Source organism: Perca fluviatilis, chromosome 7 (assembly GCF_010015445.1).
Source record: "Perca fluviatilis chromosome 7, GENO_Pfluv_1.0, whole genome shotgun sequence".
NCBI classification, from domain to species: domain Eukaryota; kingdom Metazoa; phylum Chordata; class Actinopteri; order Perciformes; family Percidae; genus Perca; species Perca fluviatilis.
In genome coordinates, this window is record NC_053118.1 from 42,111,902 (window position 1) to 42,133,450 (window position 21,549).

At 41.3% G+C, this 21,549-nt stretch overlaps 1 pseudogene; it reads right to left on the reverse strand.

Annotated features, from left to right (window-relative positions):
* Positions 1-405: 405 nt before the first annotated feature.
* LOC120561586 overlaps positions 406-21,549 on the reverse strand; it is a 55,407-nt pseudogene continuing 34,263 nt past the window's right edge.

Genomic DNA, 21,549 nt, shown 5'->3' on the forward strand with positions numbered 1-21,549 from the left:
AGTAATCAGTGTCTATTTTTAACAAAGACAATGAGTTTCAAAGGTGCTGTAGGTGGGATGGTGAAGATCCAGGACTTAGCCAAAACATTTGAACATCAACAACTTCTCAGTCCCTCCCCCTTTTCTGCTAAAGCCCAAAATGTTCTCCTAAGGCCCTCCCCCTGCAAGGGAGAATGAATGCATGTGCATGAGCAGTGATTGACACGCAGTTAGACACCCTTCCTGGCCCTGATTGGTGCATCTCAACAGGGAGCGGTGGATTTTTGCCAATCACACTCCAGGCTGTAGGTGGTGCCAGAGGAGCTGGATTTTTTTTAAATGACCTGCTTCATGTAGTTCTACTCGAACATAGGGTCAGTTTCGTTACATATGACAGAAAGTTACATTTATAAGGCTTACCTACTGCACCTTTAAGACCATTACATTTTAATCAATACAGTGCAACTTTGAAAGCCATCATATCCCATAGTGGGAATGATTTACATAATAAGAATGATGAAAAATTAATAATTTTTTTTAAAATGAACATTTTCTTTTCTTGAGTTTCACTACTGCTGACACCCAAAGATTTGGTACAGTTGAACCATGTCCTCTATGCCCAAACAGGTATTTCTGTGTTCCTGGGTTTGACACTCAGCTTCTGTGGGCCAGTACTCGATCCAGGTTCTCTCTCCAAGCACATACTGATTCCTGAGGAAAGCACAGTGAAAAATACACATTTGTTACACTGTTACACAACATTAAAAGTCTCTTGACCTCTTCCCACAATCACTATCAATAGTGACAGAAACACTTAAGCTAGAGTACAAGAAAGGCTTTGATTTACTAAAAAACAGTAAAATGTTGAAATGCAAACTCCACACACATTCACACAAAGAACAAACTTACGGTTGGTCTTTGTCATCTCTGTGAATATCTTTGGACGTGCCCATGATAAGGTAGGTTTTGCCCGTTCCAATAACTAAAGACTCCCTGCAGTAGGTATAACTGAGGAATGTGCGCGTTTTATTCTTAGGACCCACATCAAGAGTTCCTGTAATTCAAGTATAGGAGAACAGAGAAAAGGTAAGGATTAAATGCATAGCTAAAGGTGCAGTACAAAACATTTTGTGTTGTATGCTCACATTCCCAGTGAAATCATGCTTAAAGAAATACTTAAATACTTATTTGCCTTCTTGCCGAGAGTTAGATTGATACCTCCAATGAAACCACTCTTATGACTGTGTAGCTTACATGCAGCTTAGCTTAGCACAAAGACTGAAAACAGGGGAAAACGGCTAGCCTGGCTCTGCACAAAGAACAAAATCCACCTACCAGCACTTCTATTTTTGTTTGTTAAATCCGTACAATAAAACAACAATTTGAGATAGATTTTATATATATATATATATATTTTTATATATATATATATATATATATATATATATATATATATATATATATATATATATATATTATATATATATATATATATATATATATATATATATATATATTATATATATTTTGGGGGGCATTTTAGGCCTTGACAGCTGAAGAGAATGAAAGAGGGGGAAAATGACATACAGCAAGGGGGCGGCCGGAGTCAAACCCGGGGCGGGGCGTGTTGAGGAGCAAACGTCTATATGTGGGCGCCTTCTGTACCAGGTGAGCTACCCAGGCGCCCCATAATTTGCCTTTTTTTTATCAACATTTGCTTTTCATATGGAGAAAAAGGCGGGGAGGGCGAGTTACAGACATATCCAAAAACAGTAACGGGCCAAAAGTTTGGACACACCTTCTCATTCAATGAGTTTCCTTTTTATTTTCATGACTATTTACATTGTAGATTCTCACTGAAGGCATCAAAACTATGAATGAACACATATGGAATTATGTAATTAACAAAAAAGTGTGAAATAACTGAAAACATGTCTTATATTTTAGATTCTGCAGGAAGAGAAAAGCTTGTTCTTAAGTCTTGTATGGAACAAAGACCTTGAGTGTCATATATATCGCCTAATGTATTCACTCCAACAGATGACCAAGATGGTTGATTAATTGTTCGTTACCGCATAATAAACTACGGTTAGTAGTAGTAGATAACTTTATTGTCCCCATGGGGCAGTTGGGTTTGCGGCACAGTCGCCAGGCACTTTAGTGTGTTTATCAACGCTTAAATTATCGCCATAGTGAGTAGTATGAAAGAATGGAGGTTGGTTGGGGTGGTGGATAGGTAAAACACAGGACTTTCACTCAGGAGAGCCAGGATCATGTCCTGCGTGTGGCGTTCATCAACTTTTTTTTTCTTTAATAAAGCCTTCCCCCAATATTTTTTGGGACGCCATGTGGTGTGTATGTTTACGTCCACTGTTTACAGTATAGACATACACGCGGATAGCTTTAGGAAAGTGGCGTGTATGTTTACACTAAGTCATGATGTCATGTTGTTTATTGAGAGATTTCACAGCTCTATGTATTTCATCCAGCTTTAACGCAGCTTCCAGATCATCTTGGTCTGTTTGCCTGAGGCAGGGAAGCTCTAAGTTCTAAAAAATGTTTACTGGTAGTATCGTCATTAGCAATTTGTGACTTGTATAGATTTTCATAGAATGTGAAAAATGTATCATTAATGGCCTGCGGATTGGTTGTGATTTTGCGATCAAGTTTATTTATTGCTGGGATGTGAGCTTTTGTTTCACATTCCTTAAGCATAAGAGCCAGCAGGTGACTCGGCCTCTCTGCTTCAAAGTAGTACTTTTGTCTAGTTCCATGCAGGATAAATTCTGCCTTTGAAATGGCCAGTGTATTGTATTCATCTTTCAGAGATGCCAACAGTTTAGACTGATCATCTGAGAAGCTATGTTTTTATGACGTCTCTAAAGATTTTATTTTGTTTTCAAGATTTGTCATCAGGGAAGCTTTTGATTTAGTTAGAGTTGAGGAGAATGAAATACAGAAACCACAAATAAAACACATTGTGGACAATTTGTGGGGTCAACTGGTCAATTTCTTGGCCAGGACCAATAACCTCTGGAGTGTCCGCTGGTTGCCTGACAATACAAGCTAAGTTAGCTGGCTGCTAGAGGTAGCTTCATTCTCATCTAACTCTCTGCCAGAAAGTATTTGAGTGCATTTTGAACAATATTTTTTTGTCTTATTGGAAACACCATTGAAATTCAATGTGCCCAAACCATTTCAGAAAGAGGAAAACAAATTATGTCACTTATCACCTTTAACCCTTGTCTGGTGTTCATATTTTGTTATACAGCCAATGTTCCCGGGTCTGGTGGACCCACCACATTATTAGGCTTTTAAATCAATACAGCCATAACAATGTACGTAAAAATACTTAACAGATGTTTACCGTGTACCGTGTGCAGTCATTGAAAATAAGTTATTTTTCATGTTCTTCACAGAAGATGAGCCAAGGCCAATGAGTTTGAGTTAGAAGAAATAATAAATAGCATAATTTTTCTTTTAGCAACATTGAAAACGGGTCCCACAGACCCGAATACCACACAAGGGTTAAGGGACCTTAGAAAACATCAGTGTCTTGTACATTTCAGGCAGTTGAAAGATAAATACCTTCTTTGATGACTTCCAGTACCTTCCCTTTGTAAATGTCAGTGGACACATCTTCTTCAAAACCTTCCAGTCTCACTTTGTACGCTGAGGACAGACAAGTTGTTAGCAGATTGTAAGCTCACTTACTCACACTAATGTACAAAAATGTTTTGGGATAAAAGTGCTTTATAAATACAATCCATGCACACTCTCTTACCAAAATCTATTATGCTGTTCTCTGTACTCTCACAGATCTTAGCTGTTCGCTCCTCATTGGTGATTTTCTCCTTGTTCTGCATACTGCAGTTCTCTGGAAATACACAATAGGCACAACGTAAATACACAACTGATCAAAAAAGCACACGTGGATGTGTGTGTGGATGGGTTGATGGGTGAGTGCTACTGTATCAGATACACAATTTAAGTATGTTACTGAGTTGTTTTTTTGTTTTAAGTATTATAATGAGCTATTCTTTAGCTAGCCTGCTGCTCTGACAATACTTGATCCTTCAGGTGCTTGTTGCCTTAATGGAATATTGTGATGATTATTTAATAATTTACAATCTGGTGATTTACTAAAAGTTGTAATTCCACAGCCATCTCCTTCACCAGATCTTAAAAAGGCACTCTACTGGAGGTACAGTATACCGTACCATATCAAGTAGTACTACTCAGCCTGAGAAAATGCTTATACGTTGTCCTCTGTAGCTCTGAAGGGAGTTGATACCATCATGGTTTGACAATAATTGTTAACAAAGTTTGCCACTAATAGTGACCATGTCTGTCTGTCGGTCAGTGATCTCACAACTTTGGTCCAGATGGAAGGATCTCAACAACTAATGAATTGATTTCCATAATATCTGACAGAGATACGAAAGGTGCACGGAGGACACATTTTAATGACTTTGGTGATTCCCTGACTTTTCTTGTAGGGCCACCAGCAGGTTTACATTTTTAGCTTTTAGTAACACGTCTCAACAACTATTTGATGGTTTTCCATCAAATTACATTCAGACATTTTAAATTGTCCTAGGTACATTGTCATTACTTGTGTGATGTTCTGACTCTTTTCTTTTAATGAAATGCTTTTAAAAAAAATCTTTGTGCAACCCAACTACTGCAAAATGAATGAAATTTCCAACTAACCAACAACCAATATGTGACAGCATGTCAGCATTTTCATTTTGAGCATTTTAGCATTTAGCCCAAAAGTGCTGCTGTACATAGGTACAGCCCAGTGGTGTAGTCTAATGTATTGTAGTGGGTATAATTTACTGTATATAGGTCATGAATCTATATACAGTAAAGTATAGAGGCTATATTGGCCAGAATTTGCCTTTGGGAGAGGGGGGGCATATCATAGTGGGGGGTCTGGGTGCCTCCCCAGGGTTATTTTGAGCGTCAAAGACTTCATTTCCTGCATTCGGATACACTTTTATACGGAGCCCCGGAGGTGACATGGAGGAAAAAAAAAAATGTACTGGGGGCAAACACTAAACTCAAGATCTCGACTTTCAAAGTGATCCAGTCCAGATGTCAGCAGGAGGTGGAGGTTTCTGGCAGGCTGCAGCGTCTCCTCCCCCAGGCAGGAACACAGCTTCGCCTCGCTGCTGCGGCGGTCCCCCAGTCATGTTTCGTCATCCACAGTCCGAGTCCCGCCAGACTCCCTTTAAGAAACCTGTGATTTAAACGTCAGCAGCCTGCGACAGTCCGCTCTGCTCAATCCTGGTACTGGTTCTCCCGGGCTTCCCTTCCTTCCAGCCGGCCCAGCAGTACGGCCTGGGGCTCCAGCTGCGTGGTGTCGGTTTTGGCTCCCAGGAAGCGGGCACTGAGCTCCAGATCCTGCAGCGGCTGACGGACTCTGCTGCCCCGCACCGCAAAAGCTCCTCTGTCCGCCTGCCACCGGCAAAGGCAATGGAACCTTCTGCCGAAATCGACGTACAGGTCGTCCTGGACTACGTGGAAGATCCTCCCGATCACCACTGTGTCCTTGTGCGGTCCCATCTGGATCAGCGGGGACCGGCGCAGCAGCTAGGCGAAGCTGTGTTCCTGCCCGGGGAAAGAGACGCTGCAGCCGGCCGGAAATCTCCACCTCCCGCTGACATCTGGACCGGATCACGTTATTGAATCTATTAAGTCGTGGACAGGTTACGTAAAAGCCTTTTTTTTTTTTCGTGTGGCGATTACGAAATTGAAAGCAATGCATTTTAATGGGAAGCATATTTCGTGATCCCAGAACGCTGACGGTAGCGAGTAGTTGATAAGACGAAAGTCCGCGTAGGGAAACACAGGACTTTCACCAGGGAGACCGGGGATCGTGTCCCGCATGTTGCAGGTCCTTTGTCGGCGTGTCCCGCGTGTGACGGTTCCTTTCCCCGTTCTTCTTTTTTCCTAACCACAACCGTCCCGTTATTGTGGCGTTTCATTTCCCCGTTGTTGTGTGCCCCTGCGCCCGGAGATCGCGGCCACTCGGGCTCGTCCCGTTGTTGTGGCCGGTGTTTCGGTTTAACTGGTTTTTGAATTAACTGGTGATAGAGGCAGATGTGGTGTGGGCGTGGCCTTTCAGGACCCATTCCCGACTAACCAGTCGGTGTCTTGTGAAACTTGACGATAGAAACGAGTTGCTGAGCATTAATTCTGGTCCCGACAGACATTTATGCAAACACTAGCCGTTGTTGTTGCGAAATATCATGCGTTGTCTGGCGACTGTGTCTCGATCTTACTGCAAGCAGATCAACTTGTGAATTTACATTACACTTCACCATTAAAACAACACTGTATCTAAAATGTAAGCAACCTGGGATATGATATATTGTAGGAAAAATATGTCTTAATGTAAGTAATTAGCTGGGGAAGTTTCATGTTAATCTGTTATTTATTTTGACCCACATAATGTCATGCAAAATGTGTGGGGATTTGTAATCTTTAAAGGCTGTTTTCTCATACTACTAGAGTCAGAAAACTCAACTGCAGTAGCACCTACACATACATGTCCGTTTAAGCATTATCCACACAAATATGACACATACTGTATGAACGGGGAAAAATAAAACGTAAAAACGCTGGGATCTAGCTGGGATTCAAACCTTGGATGTCATGGACAAAAAAATTGACAGACTAACTTACACATGATATATACCACTACGCTACACACCACTGATATGGTTTTGTGATTTCTATATATATATTGGACTTTTAGTCTAAATTAACACAGGTTAACATATGAGAGAAATATACGCCCATGTTAACTGGTGATATCACAATTTAACATGGGCAAATACAAGCCTCCAAACATAGGTTCATCTTTGCCTCACATACCGAAAACTAACTGATGTACAACAAACTGGCATGACCCCACTTAACACTTTATAACGTTTTGGGGGTAAAAATGAAACACGTCAGTCATGCGTCAACTGATTATAGTTGTTTAATTTATGTCTGTGTCGACCCAGAATCGCCCTTTTTGTCTTATGGTAGCCTATACACTATTGTTATGACCAGATGGCCATTAATGTGTTGTAGCAAAGTGCTGATCCTCGTTTCCTCTCGGGAGACTTAATTATCTTAGTCTCGGTGAAGTTATGAAGTGAGTTGCAGCAAAAGTCTAGTGATTTGAAGTGAAGAACATATGAAGCTTATTTTCACAGTTTGACTTTTATTCATCCCACACATAATGTGTTGGCCTACTTTGACGACACAAAATGGTCATTATGGTGTATGCTTATACAAAACTTTGATGTAGGCTACTCGAGTTTGATAACATTAGATGTTGCTGTTTCAGATTCCTAATATGGGTCATATAAAATTAAACACAACTATAATCAGGTGACTTGCGGCCCAGGTTGAAGAGACTTTTTTTGCTGAGATAGGTAAGTAGCCTACAGAAATATAATTAAATTTCTTTAATGCCTGTATCACAAGTTAATCTGAGCGGATCACATTTTGCCACAGCTGATAGCTGTCTCCACGCTGCGTTGAGCTGGGTGTAAAAACCTCAAATGTAGTTTATGTTTTACTTACAGGCTGTATTTAAATATTAACAGATCTCAATACACTTAATCCATGTTGTACTGTTATTGAATTAACTTGTGATGCCGTTGCAAAAACGAAGACTGACAACGTAGGTGGCTGTGTCGATGCCTGTTCACAATTGGCTACTGCAAACGTCAGTGTGTTTTCCAAAACGTTTCCGTTATCAGTGTTATATTTGTAGCCTATCATTCCGTTATTAATCTGACTTCAAGTTGATTTGAGATGCTTTCATACAGGGATAAGTGAAACATACTTTCTGAGGGGTTCGCACTAATGTTTGTGGCGATAGCAACGACTGATGCCAGATTAAATTGTGACAACTTCTATCCCGTTGATTGTGTTTTATATTGAATTCTACGGACGTGCATCATTCTCATCACTATGGTAGTCTACACTACACACTATTACTCATTCATCACATTTGGACAGGACGGTCAAACTCCCATTTTGTAACGATTTGGATATTAAGGGCAGGTGTGGAAAGGTGAAATACTAGGTTTGTGCTGGTGTCTTGTTGTTAGCTTGTTTGTTATAGGCCTACCTATAGTTTGGACACCGTTTTATAACTAACTACAGCGTGAATGTCACTAGATAATCAATACAATCGGTGTGTCCGTGGTTTACAGAGACAGTGGTAGTGGTTACACTCGCCAGACAACGAGTGATATTTTCGTAACAAAAACGGCTCATTTGTTCATGTATATATGTCGGATCCAAATAAACTACTGTCCCAGCATTACCCGTTCCTACCGTAATGTTTTCAAATCAATGTGAAAAAGAGGCGAATTGATCCGAATTGTTTCCTGCAGCGGTGCAGCCCCGCCAGCAACAAATATCACCAGTTAATTCAAAAACCAGTTCAACCGAAATACCGGTGTGTGGCGCCTCATTTTCCCGTTGTTGCATCCCCCAGAGCAGGTTGACATGTACACGTTCAAAAATCGTTGCATGTACACGAAAAAAACCCATCAAAATCGTAACCTGTACACGAATTTATGAATCAAAATAATGTGACTATTACACGACCTGGCGTGAGACCGGGTTGTGAGTTTAATTGCTGCAGTTTAGAGACGATGCAGGATGATACGCCCCACATGATGGATCAATGCTTCATCTATGAAGCACCATGTTAGTGTTAGGTTTAGGTGTTTGTTCAAGAATTTCAGATATAACAAATTTATGTTTACAGACAACAGATTAGGTCAGTTTGACATCATCCTGGTTACCTTCTGCACATCTGCATGTGTCACTTGTACAGAGACGCAGTAGCTCTCCAGCTTTCCTCTCTGGATGGTAGAATTTGACACAATGTCTTTCTGCAATGGGAATGAAAGATTTCAGAAAATGTACATTCAGTTTTTTAGAGCTAACCAAACGTGCAATCACCTCTGACTGCATGCTGTACCGTATCAGCCCAGTAGAGTGTGCTAATGAATTGTGTCTTCGTCTTAAACACTTACTAATAAATTGTCTGGTTTGTTTTTCTTTCTTTTTGTTTTTCCCTGCTTCATATAACAAATGTTATTACTGAAATTAGCTTTTGGGCTACAATCTAGCACTTTTATGTGTACTGCTGTACATGTTCATTAAATGTGCATTGTCCTGAAATAAATAAATAAATAAAATGTAATAATGCTAGCTTATCCTGTGTTACCTACTCTGACATCTATTGGCAGCATGCACATGGAGGCATCATATGTGTTCAAAGTGTCTCTGAGACTCACGGTCATAGTATTCATAGATAGACACAGCAGCTGGTTGTGTGAATCCCACTTCCATCTCCTGATGGATCCTAAAAGAAATCTCCTCTGGTCGTGTGTGAGAAACCTGTGGACCAATGGGAGATGGAGATAATGAAAGGAAGAACAAGGCAGAGAGATAAAGTCCAGAGGAAGGAAACAGTGATGGCTCACCTTGTCCAGGTAGATGATGAGTGAGCCTCTTTCTGACAGGACTGTGTTCATCTCATATTTTGCAATATTGCGGGCTTTTCCTTTAGACAACTATACACACACACACACACACACACACACACATACACACACACACACACACACACAGAGTCAGATAACTTTCTAAACTTTCTAAAACATCTCGTTCCTCCCAACCATAAACTCTGACTGAACTGTATGTGGATGTGGATACATGACGTGTATTAAACACTGGCAGAGTGGCCAGAAGAAAGCCATTACTTTCAGCTAAAAACTAAATGGCACGTTTTGAGTTTGCGAAAAGGCATGTGGGAGATTCCCAAAATGTATGGAGGAAGGTGCTCTGTTCTGATGAGACTAATATGTAACTTTTCAGCCATCAAAGAAAACACTATGTCTGGCGCAAACTCAACACATCACATCACCCAAAGAACACCATCCCCACAGTGAAACATGGTGGTGGCAGCATCATGCTGTGGGGATGGTTTTCAGCAGCCGGGACTGGGAAAGTGGTCAGAGTTGAGTGAAAGATGGATGATGCCAAATACAGGGATATTCTTGAGCAAAACCTGTACCACTCTGTGTGTGATTTGAGGCTAGGACGGAGGTTCAACTTCCAGAAGGACAATGACCCCAAACACACTGCTAAAGCAACTCTGGAGTGGTTTAAGGGGAAACATGTAAATGTGTTGGAATGGCCTAGTCAAAGCCCAGACCTCAATCCAATAGAAAATCTGTGGTCAGACTTAAAGATTGCTGTTCACAAGCGCAAACCATCCAACTGGAAGGAGCTGGAGCAGTTTTGCAAGGAAGAATGGGCAAAGATCCCAGTGGTAAGATGTGACATGCTCATAGAGACTGATCCAAAGAGACTTGGAGCTGTGATTGCCGCAAAAGGTGGCTCTACAAAGTATTGACTTTAGGGGGGTGAATAGTTATGTTAGTTAGTGACTTTTTCTGTTTTCTATTGCTAAAAAATAATTTTATGTATATATATTTTCCTCATTTCACTTCACCAACTTAGACTATTGTTTTCTGATTCATCACATACAATTCAGATAAAAAAACATTGAACTAAAGGCTGTAATGTAACAAAATAGGTAAAAAGCAAAGGGGGGTGAATACTTTTGCAAGGCACTGTATGTATTGTATATATAATGTATTTGTATATTCTCACTAAGTCCAGGTCAGCTGTGTTAACGGTGAAGCCAGTCGGCAAGCCAATATCCAGGATTGACATGGTTGCATCCTTCTCTTTGTCCTTATATCTGTACACAGAATGGATGGAATAATTAAATAACAGCAAAAAATATATATATTATTAGAACAACACTTATTCACTTATGACTTCTTGATTATACTCACAAAAACTCTATTTTCAGCTTGTATGTTTTCTTATCCTCCTCTATTTTCTCTGCAGGAGCAAAATAATGTATATAGTAATGGAGTATTTTGTTTATTTATTTCTCATAAGGTAAGGTACCTTATGTTGTTTGTACCTAAACAACACATAAAGATGAATAAAGAAAGAGACAGAAAGACCAAATTACCTGGCAGGAGCTGCACTGACAAGTTATACTTCTGACAGTCACTTTCCTTTTCTTTAGGCAGAGCGTAATACAGAGACACCATCTGGCAGACAGAGAAAAGTGCATCTTTATATGTGATGAACTCATAGATATCGGTTTTAAAAATACAAGATTAAACAAATCTTTGGGCTCTTCTGAGATTCAAAAGAGAGACATCAATAATCAACTGAGGATAAAACTCAGAACAATAATAACTTCTACTTACTTTCACTGTTGCTTCTCCTGTACCCGTGGCAGTTACCGTCACATTCTGGTTGATATCTTTTGATAGGGGTGACGCGCGGGGCACAAAAAAAAAAAAAAAAAAAAAAAAAAAAAAAAAAAAAAAAAAAAAAAAAAAAACAAAAAAAAACAAACACACACACACACACACACACACACACACACACACACACACACACACACACACACACACACACACACACACACACACACACACACACACACACACACACACACACACACACACACACACACACACACACACACACACACACACACACAAACACACACACAAAGACACACAAAACACACACACACACACACACACACACACACACACACACACACACACACACACACACACACACAAAGACACAGAAAACACACACACACACACACACACACACACACACACACACACACACACACACACACACACACAGTCAGGGATCAGCAGAAGAAACAGACAGAGAACATCAGGAATGATGATATTAATGAGCCACTATGTGTGTGTTTGTGTGTTTTCTGACTTTAGATGTTCTGGTGGCGTAGTGGTTGTCCCTGTTGAAGTTGAACTTGACAGGATTTGACTTGCCCGGGATAAAGATGTCCACATTCAGATCATACTCTGGTTCTTTAGCACTAGCCCAGTACTCTGCTATGGCCTGGTACACCATTATAGTAGCCTAGAGAGAGAAAGAGTGAAGGACGGGAACAAGATTTAGAAGAAAAATAGGTTATGAACTTAGCCTGGCTGGGATCTAGGGAACCTTCATTCATAGCCCATTTCCAAAGGGGCGTCACCAACGGACGCCGCTCAAATGCCTCTGGACGCGATTGGATAGTCCTTCAACCAATCAGATCAATGATCCGGGGGACGTAGCAGCGACAGCGGCATCAAATCACATGTTGCAATGTTGAATGTAAACAAAAAGCTGCTCGCCGTCGCTGTGCTATCATCATCGTGTAAAGCCCGTCTCAGCGGTTGTGATTGGTGCCTCGATTTGCAAAAATTGGAAATTGTTCATCTGGGTTTTCCCAGGGTATTATGAGCTAACATAAGCTGCAGGAATCAAGATGGAGAGAGCAGTCTGTGTTACCTGAGTTGATCCAAAGTCTTGGTAAACCATCTGCTGTGTGCTGAACCATCTCACAACAGGTTTGGCTTCTTCAAATGCCTTTATTAACAGAAGACAAGTCAATGGTTGAAATTCTCTGTTTGACACAATCAAACAGCAGAGACTTGAAACTTGCCTGATAAAAGCAGTCAATCACAAACTACATGTCCTTTATCTTTCCACATTTGTGTCATTATTGTGTGATTATGCAGAGCAGGATTCTCAAATCATTCCCTTGTTTTTTTTGTATAACTATGTCAACCTTTATTTTAGGAAACCACATTGAGATTAAAACCTCTTTTGCAAGTATAAGACCTGGCCATGTGACAAATTCACATAGAAAGTATCCAACAACAATAAATCACAACAGCAACAATAGGTACCACAAAAATTATTTCAAGTCTAAAATCATTTAAAGAGTTAAGTGTCTAAAGTTTGAGCTTGGCCTGCAGACTGTTTCAGGACCAAGGACCGTAGTAGAACAGGCTGTTTTACCAGCCTCTGTACTGAGAAGAGGTACTTTGAGCTGGAGCCGTCTATAAGTCAACTCAATACTAATTAATTGCAAAAGGGGATAAATAATGCCATCTATATATCCATATAAAATCATAAAGTGCTCTGGGAAGTAGTCACCAGTGGGGGTGGGAATCACCAGAGGCCTCACGATAAGATATCATCACGATACTTATGTCACAATACAATATTATTGCGATTACCTTTTTTCCAAATTTTTCCCTAATTTCAAACGATGTCCCCAGAAGGAAACTTTGTCAACATCTGTTTGATCTAAAAGATACATTTCTCTGTTTGTTCATCTCACTTCAATTTTATTGCTGCAATAATGAAGCCAAATCATCAACTATCAGCCTATGGCAAATATCAGACTTATGGCATTTTTCCATTACATGGTACCTGCTCGCCTCTACTCGACTCCATTCGCCTCGACTCTACTCGTCTTTTTTGGTTTTCCATTCTGATAAACAGTCCCTGGTACCTGCTAACAGGCCCTTTATGTAGTATCACCTCCATCGAGGTTCCCAGCGAGCTGAGGCGATACCAAAAGGTGACGTAAAAACCTGCAGGCTACTGATTGGTCGGTTAAAATCATCACTAATCACTGCGTCATCATTGCTATAGCGACAGACGGGGGTGTCCTGAACAAACCTGACATTTTTAGATAGTTTAGCCAGCGGCGTTTTTGGTGGTTTTTTTTGCTGCCTCCAGCTTCTTTAGAAATTAAATGTGTCTTCTGGCAACCAGCCATATTGTGAGAATCAAAAACACACACGTTCTGTGTGTGTCGCGTTAGGTCCCGGCAGTTTCCTGCAGAGTCACTATGACGACCAGCCACGCTCACCTCATGCATGAGGCGGTACTAAATCTGCAATGGAAAAAGGAGGATGGGGCACCGCGGTCGAGCCGAGCCGAGCAGGTACCATGTAATGGAAAAAAGCCATTAGTGACCTCAACCTCATAAGAATTAGAGGAGAGCGATTAGGCAAGGTGTGATTTCTTTTGTGTTTCTTTGTCTTTTTGTTTTCTTTTGTTTTCCTCGAGACCACAGAGGGTGGGGGTGGGAAGGTTTTGGTTCTGAGGGGTTCCTCAGGGATCAGTCCTGGGCCCCCTCCTCTTCTCTCTGTATACCAACTCCCTTGGGTCTGTCATTCAGTCGCACGGCTTTTCTTATCACAGCTACGCAGATGACCACCTAATTCACTTTTCCTTTCTTGAGTCTGACACTCAGAGTAGCGGTTTTTTTTTTTTTGCCCCGATGTCCACTAACCATCTGAAACTCAACCTTGACAGAGACGAGCTTGCTATCCTTTTCCTTCCAGGGAAGGGCTCTCCTACCCAGGACCTGACTATAACAATCGACAACTCTGTGGTTGTCCCCACCCAGACTGCTAAAAACCTGGGTGTGACACTTGACGACCAACTTTCCTTCACTGCCAACATTGCTGCAACCACCCGATCGTGCAGATACATGCTGCATAACATCAGAAGGATACGTCCAACTTCTAACGGAAGGCGGCTCAGGTTCTGGTTCAGGCTCTAGTCATCTCACGTCTAGACTACTGCAACTCCCCCCCTGATTGGCCTGCCTGCATGTGCCATCCGACCCCTGCTGCTCATTCAGAACGCAGCAGTTCGACTTGTCTTCAACCTCCCCCAAGTTCTCTCACACTTCACCGCTCCTCCGCTCTCTTCACAGGTTACCAGTGGCTGCCCGCATCTGCTTCAAGACACTAGTACTTACATACAGGGCCATGAACGGATCAGCCCCAGCTTACATCCAGGACATGGTCAAACCATATACCCCAACCCGCTCACTTCGCTCTGCATCAGCCAAACTGCTTGCTGCCCCCACTGCGAGGGAGAACTAATCAATCAACCAAATCCCGACTGTTCACTGTCCTGGCTCCTAAATGGTGGAACGAGCTCCCCATCGACATCAGGATGGCTGAAAGCCTACACATCTCTCGCTGAAGGCTAAAAACACATCTCTTCCGACTACACCTCGGATAAAAAAATAAATAAATAAATAATTCTCTTGAACCTGCACTTTTATACGTTTCTTTGTAGCTTTGCTTATTTAAAGCTAATGTACTTGAACTTACTACTTGTTGTCTAGAGTTTGGACCTTCTCAGTTGAATGCACTTAATTGTAAGTGCGTTCTGGATAAAAAGCGCGTCAGGTAAATGACATGTAATGTAATGTAACATGTAATGTTTATCTGTTGTGCACCATCTGACATTGCCTGTTACATGTTGTGGAATTTGTTTTGTATGTCTGAAGGTGCCAATAAAAAATGTATCGCAAAAAAAACCTGACAAATTGACCAACACATATATAATAACAGATCAATACTTCTTCGTCTGTGTATCGATGCAGTATTGCCACGGGAATATAGCACAATACTGTGCTGTATGTTTTTTTCCCCCACCCTTACTCACCAGTAATGTAAAAAGTCGACATGAGCCAAATTAACAAATGTAAAAATATAAAAATTACTATAAGTAACTTTTTATCTTTTCTGAAACTGTGTCATTTTTCATATAACGATCATAAATGACCTGTAATGGCAAGCAAGACTAACAGTGAAAAGAATGCTATTTGTATTTAGTTTTACTGCAATTAGTGCCTTTGCCCGGTCCAGACTCAGTTGTATGTTTTCTGTGTTCTGAGTCCTGATTAGACATACTCAAGTGGGACATGCTCACCTTGGCCTTGACCAGAGCGAGAAGAGCGTAAGCTGTGGCCTCCAGTGTGTAAATGTGTCCATTCCCTGTTGGCCAGTGGGACAAGTCTAAGGAAGACATACACAAATATCTTTACATTACTATGCTTTACCTGAAACAAGATTCATTCATTAATAATTCCCAATTCCTGATCTTAAAATATTGAATTTTATAGAGACAAAATAAAAAAATAAAGTAAAATGTGCTTGAAAAAAAGAATTTTAACAACCGCTAATTGTTTTATCGTTGTAAGATCATTTGAGAGAGCCCAACTGAATGTAGTCAATTGAAGCAAAAAATTCCTCAGTGCGTGCTATATTGACTGAGAAAGCTGTGTTCTCTTTAGCAGGACTGAGTTGGCAGTGCCTACATGTACCAGCATGCATTGCGCAAGAGATTCTGACGCCCGCTCAATCCCAGTGGACCTTTTTCATAGCAGAAATTTTGACTTGTCATAGTAGGAAAAGCACAGTTGAAATTGATAATGATGGCTCAATTCCATCAAGTGTCCCAGTAAGCTATTTCAGTGAGTCAGCATGCGCAATACCAGGACCTCTCCTAAGTGGAATGCAGCCATCAGTAATGGTTTAATACCAGGACCTCTCCTAAGTGGAATGCAGCCATCAGTAATGGTTTAATACCAGGGTCTCTCCTAAGTGGAATGCAGCCATCAGTAATGGTTTAATACCAGGACCTCTCCTAAGTGGAATGCAGCCATCATTAATGGTTTAATAACAGGGCCTCTCCTAAGTGGAATGCAGCCATCAGTAATGGTTTAATACCAGGGTCTCTCCTAAGTGGAATGCAGCCATCAGTAATGGTTTAATACCAGGACCTCGCCTAAGTGGAATGCAGCCATCATTAATGGTTTTGAATACACCTGTTGTTTCGTACTATGACATGTCAACATGTCTGCTGTGAACAAGGTCTATAGAGAGCCGAACTCACGCCCTTCTACTTCTGGTCCATGGGACCTTTCTTTCGAAAAAATATGAACGGGAATCAATGGAGAGATAATAATAATTTTTTGTTCCGGTTTGAATTAAGCCATGGATTACAAATATGATGTTCATCAATTTAAAAGATAATTTTGCAACCGAAGAAAGTCTCAGTTAACTATAGGTTTGTCATAATACCACTTAGTTTAGTGCAAAACCGCTCAGTGAATTACATCTCCCGTCTCACACAACTTATGTCACCTAGTTTGATGCTCAACTTGCTCACTAGCTAGCTAGCTTAGCTCTGTTCCACAACACATATAACGTTATCTCACCTGATGTCCAGTGAAACTATAATTTGAGTAACGTTACATCCCCGGTACGATACACGCAGACACACACACACACACACACACAGTGTGTAGTCTTTCTAATTACGTATTTTCACAGTCTTATACTTCAACAGTTTAACAATAAACTGAGACTTTATTAAAACTGTTAAACTGATGAACATCATATGTGTAATTCATGGCTCAATTCAAACAAAATTTAAAAGATAATTTGTCTTTCCCCGTTCACTACCGTTCATATTTTTTCCGAGTTAAGGTCCCATGAGGTCCACCAGAAGGGGACTTCGCCTCTCTATAGAGCTGAACAGTGACCGCCCACTTTTTTAACGGCTGTGGTTCCGTAAGTGTTTTTCCCCATTCAATTGTTTCATTGACGTTTCGAAAATGCTGATGCTGTTATGAAGAGTTTTAAGTCTGGAACCATGACAACCTGCTACGAGATGAAGATTGAGCATAACACATTTGATTCGGCGCAAAAACATTTTTAAAACGGCCAAAAAGGCAAAAGGTCTGAGACTGTGTACAGAAACTATCAGACTTCAATGGTAGAAGCTTGCTCTAGCCGTTCGCGGTTTTGCGGGTAGGGTAAATGTTTCTATGATAACAGCGAGTTGGACCAATCAGAGACGTTGCTGTTATGCTTAGGATTGTGGGTAGTGTAGTTTTTCTCCATAAGATCGAGGATAAAACATGTTTTTCTTAAAACAAGGTTGATTTCATACAAACTTATGGCTTCTACAGGAGCAGAGACTTTTGTTTCACAACCTTATAGCTCGTGGTCAGTCTACTTCGGATGGTTTAGGTATTATGGATGATAATCTAAATCTTCATGGAGAAAATCAATGGGATTTTTACTTCTGACTCATCAGACAACTGATTAAAGAATATAAATACACAAACTGCCTCCATGGTATTTGGTGCCTGGATGCAGCAGCTACAGAAAGAAGAAAGGACCGAGAAATGACCGTAAGCTACCACTGATTACCAACAGGTGAAGAACAGTGCAAACAATGGCTCTGTCATGTTAAAATCCCTACATATAATGTGAAAGCAACAACATTATTACTGGGATGCGTCTAGATTTCTAGGCTATTAAGCAGGACACTATATGGCTGAAAAATAACATTATCAGTTCTGTTTAGTTTACGAATGTTGCTGTGTGACGACACCTCGGGAAGCAAACTTGTAGAGGATCTCCTTGTTCAGTTTGTTTTCATTGGCCAGGGCATATGATGTCATTGCAACAGCATATGGGTTGTTGAGGCTGGGCAGACGCCTTTCCAAATAGTTCACTGCTTTGCTTATACTGTGTGGCAGACTCTGGACAGAAGGAAAAGAAAGGAAGGAGAGTGTAAGCATAAAAGGCTGTCAAATGGGTCAGATAACAATAGTGCATCTATTTCAAATATCCACTTCTGTTCAGGAATGCCAGAGCATTTTAACCTTAGACAATAGCTAAGACAAGATATTTTGATTCCTGGCTTTGACATGTCAACAATCACATTACTGCAAAATCGAGGCCTCATTAAGCACCACTCGTGTCAGAGAGGTGTCTGTGGTGTGAAAATGGGATGTCTTTGTTAATCTGCTACATTATTGAAAAGCAGAGATGTAGACTGTAGAAGAGGGGTCACTTTTTATAATACAACCTTTAAATAGCAAATATGTCTCCATTTTCAATGTGTCAATTGCTTCCAAAGAATCCTTTTAGCAAAATTGACCATTCACTAAACCGCTCACTCTGGGGAGCTGGGGACCTTTTGGTCCAGTATGGGAATGTGGTTGGAGCGACAGTCTTCATACAAGCAGTTTTTTTTAAACAGTTCTAAAACTAAAGAAACAAAAGAAATATTTAAGGAATGGATTAAACCATGTAACCTTCTAACTACGGTTGGGTATGGTTTGGGTTTTTTCTGATATCGGTGCTAAAACAATACTTTTAAAACGGTGCCGGTGCCTAAACGGCAACATTAAAGAATGGCTTGTTTATTGCTAAGGCCATATGGTTAAAATGAAATTATTTAATAATATAGTAATAACTATAATTTACAACAATAATGTATGTCACCAGTAAATTGCTGTTGAATGACAAAAACAACCACCAGATGGGTTATTTTACACTTTGAATGCACCGCAAGGCTTGCTGCAGACTGTTGAACGTCCCGGTGTTGGATCCTCTACAGTGAAATACAGACACACTTTACACTGTTTAGCTGTCAGCATTTTGACCATGTTTAATCCAGCTGCTAGCTAGCAGTAGGCTAACATTACCTGCTGCCAAGTGTATTATGTTAACTAGCGTCACGTGCAGCGATGCTTCTGTTGCCTCTAATGTCTGTTTCAGAGCATCAGAGAGCAGCGCAGAAGGCCTTTCAGTGGCACCGGAATGAGGCACCGAAATCTGCATTGCTAATCGGTTCGGTAGATACCGGTCGTTAAAGCACCGGTGCCGTATTAGTACCATGTCTCGTTACCCAACCCTACCTCTAACTGAGGTGCCCTTGAGCAAGGCCCTTAACCCCAACCGCTCCAGTGGAGCTGCTCAGTGGCCAACAGCTCAGACTGTGGTGGTACTGGGCAGCTTCCAGTATGAATGTGATCAGATCAGACTGTGGTGGTACTGGGCAGCTTCCAGTATGAATGTGATCAGATCAGACTGTGGTTGTACTGGGCAGCTTCCAGTATGAATGTGGTCAGACCAGACTGTGGTGGTACTGGGCAGCTTCCAGTATGAATGTGATCAGATCAGACTGTGGTGGTACTGGGCAGCTTCCAGGTATGAATGTGGTCAGATCAGACTGTGGTGGTACTGGGCAGCTTCCAGGTATGAATGTGGAACTGTGTGAATGTGACCGGTCGTCGTTGCAAGTGAGAATTGGTTTTCAATCGACTTACCTGGATAAATAAAGGTTAAAAAAAAAAAAGTGTAGGCTGCAATCATTAGCATGTCTGAGAAATATTACCTACAATGGTAACTAAATGTTAATTCCAAGGCCAAAGAGCACATCATGACAACTACATTAAAGGGATATTTCACGCTAAAAAGATGAATATATCTTTAAATTGGGTCACTTATGTAGTAGAAATGTGACTTTTGTTTAGAAATTGGTGCCTTCTAGGCCGAGAAAAGCCAGAAAATGTGTTTTTGCTCATGTGGATGAAAGACACCAAATCCCAGAATGCACTTGCTTCGCCTCACTACGAGGCCATCCCAAGCCACGCCTACAAAGAGGCAGTCAACTGAGTCAAGTCTATTGTGTTTTATTGTCATTTCAACCATATACCTGAAACAACGTTTCACCATGACTTAAATGGTGTTACACATTTAAAATATATAAACACGACATTATATAAAAACAACATAAGAAACAGGCAGCATTTAGTGAACACACATTATAAGCTTCGTAAAGTTCAGCTAACGCATTGCATTAGCACTTGGATAAACACAGCTGTAAATTTGCGTGGAATGGAGAATGGTCGGCATTTAACAGTCACAAACTCCACCAGCAGTTAGCAGTTAGTTGGATACAAGCACCCCATTTCTGCACCAGGCAGTCCGTGTTAACAATCCCACCAGAGAAGCTTCAAGATGGCTGGAACTCGTTTTGCTTTCCTAAATAAAGATTTTTGCGTCATCGGAAGATTCTTTCCAGACCCACAATACAGAGATCTCTGGTCTCAGGGGGACATGAGGGGGGGAAGCACAGTCATTCAAAAAAAAGTTTACCTTGACCTTGACCTTGTGTCACTCATCACTAGTGTGGAGTCCGTAAATGAAATGAAAGAGGTGAGGGGAAAAGACAACACACTGTTTGCAGATGAAGTACTCACATTAACAGAGGCAGCACATCGTGTGCGAGACTCCTGCATGGCAATGAGGCAGAAGGCCGTCATGGAGGCATCTGAATCTGCGCCTGTCATACCACCCTACACACACACACACACACACACACACACACACACAGACACACACACACACACATTTTTTCATATTCATATATGTAATTGTATTCATCTCGATCAGCTGTTTTTGTAGCACCAGGATTAACCCCTGATTTCCACTGATTGCAGAAGGGCTGCGTACCGACTCCGTCCAAGCTCCAGCAATCTGCAGCCCTCCGGAGCAGATAGGCAGAGCTTCTGTTATTGCCGGTGGCTGGAGAGCTCCGCAGCAATTCAGCACAGGTCAGATAGTGCGGGACAGGAAGTCGAGCAGAGAAGCAAAATATTTCCCTGCACTACACCTTGAAAACATCAGATTGGATGGAAACAAACTGTTGTTGGTTTTGTGGTTCTGTTTATAGACACTACATCCTGTTATATCGCGCGATTATACGTGAATCCGCAATCTCATGGGTCCTCGTGGCTTCAGCTGTCAGTCGTGGCCACAGCTGTTTCGCAACAGCTGCGGCCACGGAGCTGGTGGTATCAGGACGATGGAGCACGGAGCCGACATGCAGGTGTTCTGCAGTTGGTGGAAATCAGGGGTTAAGATTAGATGTCAATGAAATCAGTATACGCACAGTAATCCTTCTGTCGCTAACTGATTCAACTTCTCTAAACAAGCCGTCAGGTTGCTGTGC